The sequence below is a fragment of the Balaenoptera acutorostrata genome, chromosome 3 (assembly GCF_949987535.1).
Source record: "Balaenoptera acutorostrata chromosome 3, mBalAcu1.1, whole genome shotgun sequence".
Classification (NCBI taxonomy): Eukaryota; Metazoa; Chordata; class Mammalia; order Artiodactyla; family Balaenopteridae; genus Balaenoptera; species Balaenoptera acutorostrata.
Window position 1 is genome coordinate 132,089,267 of NC_080066.1, and position 8,379 is coordinate 132,097,645.

General features: G+C 39.0%; 1 long non-coding RNA gene across 2 annotated transcripts in view; it reads left to right on the forward strand.

Annotated features, from left to right (window-relative positions):
• LOC130707609 (uncharacterized) overlaps nucleotides 1-6,295 on the forward strand; it is a 156,990-nt gene extending 150,695 nt beyond the window's left edge. For both annotated transcript variants that reach the window (XR_009007529.1, XR_009007528.1), the window contains one exon: nucleotides 6,252-6,295. This is a non-coding gene — a long non-coding RNA (uncharacterized LOC130707609). The remainder of the gene's footprint in view (nucleotides 1-6,251) is intronic.
• Nucleotides 6,296-8,379: the final 2,084 nt, after the last annotated feature.

An 8,379-nucleotide genomic window follows, 5' to 3' on the forward strand; every position in this document is an offset into this window, starting at 1 on the left:
AGTGTTTCACCCAAAGGATAGGCACCGACCTATCTTTTTAACTAGGCCTGAATGTCCTGCTGCTTCACCCTGTAGGCTGTTCAAGAAGGTGGGTGGATCTTCATGAAAGCATAACCGAGAGAACTAAAGCTACTGGATTAGATGGTGTTACTTACAGATTCTTGGATGTCTAAATGAAAGAGGCCTTACACACCTCTGACAAATTTTTTAAAGTGTGCATTTATATAATATCAAAATGATGACTCTTAAGAAGATAGAAAAACACAGAACAGGAACCTTCCTTGCAACGCACAATAAGTAGGTCAATGTGATTAAGACTTTAAGAATGGGAAACTGGGATTCTACCAGACCTACTTGGGGCAGAAAGGCAATGAAGATGCTAAAGTCAGAACTGAAAGCTCCCACCTGGGACCAGCTTGTGTGGTCACAGAGGTGTCCAACATAAATAGGGTGACCATACACTTTATAAGGCAAACCAGGACTGTTTTTTCAGAAAGAAAAGGAAATTATTAAAATTTAAACCTGGACCTATATCTCACGTCACTCACAAAAATTAACTTGAAATGGATTAAAGACTTAAATGTAAGATCTGAAACCATGGAACTCGCAGAAGAAAACGCTGGAACACTGAAGCTCTTTGACATGGGTCTTGGTAATGATTTTTTGGATTTGACACCTGAAGCACAAGCAACAAAATAAAAAATAAACAAGGGGGCTACATCAAACTAAACAGCTTCTGCATAGCCATCAACAAAATGAAAAGGCAACCTAAAAATTCAAAAACATATTTGCAAACCATATATCTGATAAGGGGTTAATGTCCAAAGCATATAAAGAACTCAAAACCCCAAATAACCCGATTTAAAAATAGGGAAAGGACCGGAATAAACATTTCTCCAAAGAAGATCTATGAAATGTCAACAGGTGCATGAAAAGATGCTCAACACCACTAGCCATCAGGGAAATGCAAATTAAAGCTACAATGAGATATCACCTCACATCTGTTAGAATGGCCATCATCAAAAAGACAAGATATACAAGTGCTGGTGTGGATGTGGAGAAAAGGAAACCCTTGTGCACTGTTGGTGCACAATGTAAATTGGTGTAGCCACTGTGGAAAACAGCATGGAGGATCCTCAAAAAATCAAAAACAGATCTACCATATATGATTCAGTAACTCCCCTTCTGGGAATATATCTAAAGGTAACAAAAACACTAACTCAAAAAGATATCTGCACCCCTATGTTCATAGTAGCATTATTTACAATAGCCAAGACATAGAAACAACCTAAGTGCCCATCGATGTATGAATGGATAAAGAAGTTGTGGTATATATATATATATATATATATATATATATATATATATATAATGGAATGTTATTCGGCTACAAAAATTGAAGAAATCCTAACATTTGCGACAACGTGGAGGGACCTCGAAGGCATTATGTTAAGTGAAATAAGTTAGAGAAAGACAAATTCTGTATGATCTCACTTATATGTGGAATCTGAAAACAATAACAACAACAAATCAAACTCAGAGAAAAAGAGATCAGGCTTGTGGTCACGGGGAGGGGGAATTGGAGGAAGGTGGTCAAAAGATACAAAGTTCCAGTTATACGATGAACAAGTTCTAAGAACTGTAATGTGCAACATGATGACTACAGCTAACACCGCTGCCTGTTATATAGAAAAGTTGTTATAAGAAGATCCTAAGAGTTCTCATCACAAGGAGAAGCATTTTTTTTCCTTTATGATTTTCTTCCTCCTTTTCTCTTTATTGTAGCTAGAGGAGAAGATGGATGTTAGCTGAACCTATTGTGATAATCATTTCACAATTTATGTAAATCAAACCATCATGCTGTAAGCCTTAAACTTATACAGCCATGCATGTCAATTATTTCTCAATAAAACTGGAAAAAAATGTAAACAAGAATCACAGGCATTACCTGGGACTTTCTAGCAAACCAGGACGTACATCCAAGTCATTCTCCAGCAGCCTTTATCAGTGGTACTGCATCTGGGTGAACCATGAGGCCAATGAAGCATAAGCTTCGAGTCCCTCACTTGCATTGGTCCCTGTGAGTACTGGGAGTGGACCGAGCCTGTAGCGTTGCAGGTGTGAAGGGAAAGCCAGACACAATCTGGATGCGTCTCTATGGAAGCAATGCTGGTAACTCCCCTAAAGATATATTAGGAAAAGTCCCAGATCTCCGAGGCTTCAGTTACCTGTTATGATTTCTTTCCTAAATCATTATTCATTTCTGTACTTAATTTTGCATAATACATAATTATTTTCTTCAAGAGTATCCCCCCTTCCACCCCTTCACCTCCACCCAAGTTATCTAAGCCTCAGGTTTCATACCTCGTGTTAAGGGCACCTGCTTAGGTGGGGCAGTCTGGGGAGAGAAGTAGGGATCAACATCATCCCACAGGGTGCAAATAGGCTATTTCTTACCCTCACCACGTTTATACTAATGAAATTAGGATAAAATGATCATTAAGGGCAGCTCAAGAGAAGAAAATCAATCTCCCAGGTGGAGCTGAGGGTCACAGCTGATAGAAAAGGGGTAGCAGTAGTCTTGACTCCTAATCCTTAGTTATAGGAAGAAATACAGAAGAAAATGACTTATCGTATGTTTGTGAGCTTCAAGTCTTTTTATAGTCCCCATTAGTAGAGTTATTTCCCGCCCTAGAGCTTCACTCAGAGTTAGTCCCTGACCTGGCTTCTGCTGCTGCCCAACCCCCAGCTCACACAAGCTCTGTTCCTGTTCCAGGGTATTTGCTCCTATTCACAGTACCCTAAAGATTCATCCCAAACCAAGCTTTGGGAGTCCTTCAATCTAATTCTTTCTCTGCACTGACTTATTTTGTGGCTCTGCCATTTGTCACAAGATCCTCAGTTTTCTTGGATGTGCAATGAAAGTAAATAATGCCAGCAGCTCCTTGAAAAAAATAGATCAAAATTTAAAGTCAGCTGACCTCTATGTGTTAAAGCAACACCTTAGGTGCATGGAGTATGAGAAAAGAATAGGTGATTGTTAAAACAACACAAAAATGATCTTGGTGGACTTCCTGATCATACTTCAAGAAATGAAATGAGATACTCTTGTTTTATCACCAACTGGATACATTGCAGAATCTTTGCCCCAAGGAGTTAGGCATTTTGAACCAGTCTGCCATCATGTTTCCTGACTGCCAATCAAGGAAATGTCCTTTTGGGCTCCTGAATTCCACAGATCCAAACACTCAAATTGATTAGATTGTGAAAACTAGAGGCTGGCTGGTGACTCTGAAAGCTATAATTCTGCACATCTCTCAGCCCTCTTCCAGCTCTGTCATCTTTCATATTTTTGCAAAGGTCATGCACATTTTCTCATGCCTCTGGACATGCTGTTTTTCCGGTTAGAATGCCTCTTTACAACTTCTCCATCTGGGCCACTCCTCCTTCCTTCACAGTTTCCCTGTTTCCAGGAAGATTTCCTGAGCACTGCTGCCCTCCGCCCATCACCATTAGCACTTAGTTCCTGAACACATCATAGGGCTCTACACTGCATTTATTATCTGTCTACTCCACTGGACGAGGAGCAATCTGGGTGTAAGGACTGTGTTTACTATAGTTGTAGTAGACAGTCAATAAATGTTGAATAAATGAGCAAATGAATGAAAGCAAGAAGGTATTGTAGATCATTAATAAGGCATGAACTGTGATTTAGTGACTCTGGAAATAGATTCAAAGAATTTCCTATGAACCTTATTTTGATGTTTCCCAACTTAAGAGACTGTAGCCCTTTTTTGGGAACACCGTATGGGCAAAGTATTCACAGATTTGGATAAAAGAAAATTTCAACGGTCTGGGAGACTTTGAGTGATATATAAAAGGGTAAATTGGACTCTCTTTCCTGGCTTTTAATATTGTTGGCCTCCTAAAAGCAAGATGAATTTGTAGGGTGAGTGTGTATGGTGTATTATCCCACGATGGAATATATGTCTCTCCCATTGCTCTGTATTTTTAAAACAGCCTCTGCTAGGCACAGCTTAGCCAGTGAATGCGAGCAGAGTCCGAAGCTGCTTCTGTCCAGCCTCAAGAGCCCCGAGGGATGTTTTTCACTTGCCCTTCTAAACTGCAGCACTGAGATAGCTAAACATCAGCACCAAATATTTTATGCTCAGCAAGTTAGTAAAATGAATTTTTAAAGTCCAAATTAGAGCCAAGGGAGCTTGGGAAAATTTGTCTGGAAGCCTAACTTGCTTTGTTAAAACTCACTAACAGAATTGCTCACCCCAATCTTGCACAAATTAAAAACTGTGTAATTACACACATTGGAAAGTTTTCAAGTTGTCCAGGTAGTAGGAAAATCGTAATGACAATAATTACATTGTATCTAGAAACTATGCTTGAAGACTATAAAGACAGTTAAAGCTATTTCTCCTGTTTCGCTAAAAGATGCCAACACTGTTGTAATTTTAAAACCACGTCATTTACTGCCCACCGTGTGTCCAGCATAGTATGAGCTGTGAAATAGGTATAGGGATATGGGAGTGAAGCAGGGCAGTTTGGGGGCACTTTCATTACCAAAATCAGTACTTGAAACACTTGGTATCATACCTCCAACAATCTGCATATTTAGAATGGGATGAATTTGTCTGTGTTGGGAGAGGTGGTGATATATTTTTTCCCATTTAGCAGAAACTAATTCAGAAGAGGTTCAGTAATTTCTACTGTTGCATTTTCAGAGAAGAAATGACTGAAACTGAAAACAGAACCCAGAAATTCTGATTTCTAAACCCATATTTGTCCCATGACCTTTCTGGGATTCCCCTTACTTTTTTTTTTTTTTTTCCCTGAATGATGGCAAAAAACAGACAAAGCTCTACCCATGACAGGACGCAGTACCTGGATAACTATTCCCTGGACCCGGACTGGAACGTAACTTCTTTAGTGTCATAATGAACTGCCGTAGGATAAATCACTCTAGCGTTTGAGTCTTTTTGCTCCCTGGCACAAGCCCCATCACACCAACTGGGTAGGTGTCCTCACCGTTCTGGGATTTGGCATGCTCATTCCTAGTTCCAAGGATGCTCTTCCCTCTCTTCTCTGCTCATCCAAACTGTGTCTTCTATCAGGTTCAGCGAGGCCTCACGTCATTCGAGGAGGCTCCCCGCTATTCTCATCAGCTCATAACTAGGCCCCTCTCTAAATTCCTCTAGCACTTACTGTCTGAATCATTCTTCGTAGAATTTCATTCTCTTCTCCTCTCTTTACTGAATTGTGAGCTTCTGGAGAACAAGGTCCATGTCTTACTTTGGAGGATTCTCATTTCCTACACTTGGTAGGCATTAAATAGGCAACTTATAAATGGTTGTTCAAGCAGCCCCCCAAATCATCTAATCCTTAGTGGTACTCCAAGGCTTGATGAAGAATGAGAAAGCATGATGGAAAGCACATGAATTTTGAGTCAGACAGAATTTTTTAATCTCCCTCGGTTCTGTTTTTTTTCTTTTTTTCCCCTGTAAACAGGAATAAGAAGACCTAACTTGCCAAGTTGTCTGGATTAGAAATACTGTGAAATGCCAAGTACAGTGCCTTCTATATAGTAGGCTCTCAGTAAATGGAAGCTGTTATTGGTTATGTACCAAGACCTGGAAAATAAGGATTCTATTTTGTATTCGTTTGCCAAACAGATGAAAGAGTTTTGAGATTTCTCTTACCGAGGGAAAATAAAAATTATTGAGTAATATTGTTTGAACTCATGATCAGAGACGTCTGTAGGGAAAATGGAAAAGGTTGCAGCATGTTACAGGCTGTGTGAATATTTTTTTTACTTATCAGCATCAGACTCAGAACTGGGGTTTTCTGCAGTGAATATAGCAGGAGTCACATCTTCACAATGAAAGGTTTTAAAGCATATTCCTCTGCAAATCATTCACTCTGTTCTCAGGATTTGTCAGTCTTCTCTGCTACTCTTGCCTGATGTCAGATTAAGAAGATAAACAATTCTGAAACACACCAAAGGGAGATTTTAAAGGAATTTGAGATGCAATGATTTACCTTTAGTCAAATGACTAGTTTTAATTACTTAAAATGTGTGCATATATCCACCGTGTGATAACGTTCTTGATCCATAATCTCCTGTCTTTTCCTCAGTGGAATGGATGCCAAAATCTTTGCATTGAATGTAAACCAAAGTTGCTACTTAATTAGTTCTAATGACCTGGTAACCTGAACACAAATGGTCCTTTTATTTTCAGCCACTCCAGTGATTTTCAGCAAATGAAGAGTCTGAAATGTTCTGGCTGCCTGGAGAACCTATAGCTGAAAGTCAGGTGAGTACCCTAAAAGAAGAGAATACTGTTCAGGAGAGTCTTACAACCTGGTGAACAATTTATAAAACACTGAAGAGGAGGCCCGCACGGCTCAAGGACAGAAATCTATAGAGAACCGACCTGATGCCTATTCTTGAGTGAGTCATATGTCCTTGGCCCCTTGTGGCGTCTCCATTTGTAAAAATGAGGGTGACAATTTTTACAAGATATTATCATGAGGTCTACTTGGATGTATAATGTAGTGACTGAGGGCTCTGGCTTTGGAATCGGAAAGACCTGGACTTGAATCTTGGTTGTACTAGCTATCAACGGCCACTTTGAGCAGAGAACCTCTTTATGTCTTACTTTCCTCATTTGTAAAATTGGGGTAATTATTGTTCCTATCTCATAGGGTCATTATGAAGATTAAATAAGGTGCGTAGAACATCACAATAACTCAATAATTATTAGCTATTATTTGTGGAGTACTCTAAGCTTCTTATGGAAAAAAAAAAAGCCATGTAATTCAAAATCCAAACTATTCAATTGGCAGATAGGTTTGTGAGGGCATTTTTAATTTTAAGTAGATTTAAATAGGCTTCCACTTTAAATAAGTACTGTATGCCAAATTATCTCATATTTTCTGTGTGAAATGCACACAATTTCTGATTTCTTTTATATACCTGTAGAAATTTTTTATATGCCTGATTATTTTTCATAGGCCTGTAGAATTACAACCATCAAGATTAGGAGTGCATCACTTTCATCTGCGTAACACTGCTCCCTCGTGATAATTTTCCCGTGAAATACTGGAACTGGATGAAGTAAAAGGGAGAATTATTAAATTATCAAGTCCTGAACTAGTCAAACTTCACTATTTTTTGAGATTCTCACCCACATTCACTTCTTCAATAATGTAAATTGCAAATTAATAATCTTAGCTTCTTAGGTATGTTTGTGGATGAGACCTAGAAAAAGTTTGATAAGTAACTGAAAAATAATAATTGGAAGATAGGGTTTTCCTTGGTTTGGACTGTTACATACAGGGGTTAAGACAGTTCAGAGGATCTAGCCAGATAGGACACCCTGGTGCGCAGATGACTGAGGGACTAATAGATGGAGAAGAACAGCTCAGAGGAAGTTGGAAATCGAAAAGCAGGAGTGGGATAGGGTGGGACAAAGAGAGACTGCTGGCCAAGATAGGAAGTGGCAGGATGCGCATACTGGGAGCTGGTTTGCCAAAGATCAGGCCATGCAGGTGTGTGCTACCACCCCCATTCCTGACATCAATGTACAGAAGTAGTTCCGTTCTGCTTATCTGCCCTCTGCACCTTCTCTTCTGTGGCTGACATCACCCAATCCTGCTTCCCTCCTCTGCTCACAGCTTACCCAGTTGGAAAGTTGGAGCATTGGGGTTGTTTACTGTTAGAATCAGAGAATAATGAATATGTGAGCTGGAAGACAGATGTGTCCCTATTTCTAAGAATACACCCTGATTATCATATTCTCCACAACCTCTGAATGTTACTTTTGATAAGGAGATCATTTCATGAATTGCATAACAATAAGCATTCTTTTTAAACAGCTTTATTGAAGTATAATTGATATATCATCTATTTTAAATGTACAGTGTAATGACTTTTTAATAAATTCATAGAGTTGTGTAATCATCACCACAATCCAGTTTGAGAACATTTCCAACATCCCCAAAAGATCTCTTATGCTTGTTTTCAATTAATCCTTATTTCCACCCCTAACACTAGGTGACCACCAAATCTGTCCCTATATATTTGCCTTTTCTAGGCATGTGCACAAAAGCATCCAGTATGTCCTTTGCACCTGGCTTCTTTCACTTAGTGTAATGTTTTTGAGTGTTATCCTTGTTTATAGCAAGCTTCAGTAGTTTGTTCCTTTTTAGTGCTGAATAGTATTCCATTGTCCATGCACAATTGATAGACATTTGAATTGTTTCCAGTCTTTTGCTATTATAAATAATGCTGCTATGAACATTCATATATATGTCTTCGTGTAAATATATGTTTTCATTTCTCTTGGGTTGATTCCTAAGAGCAAA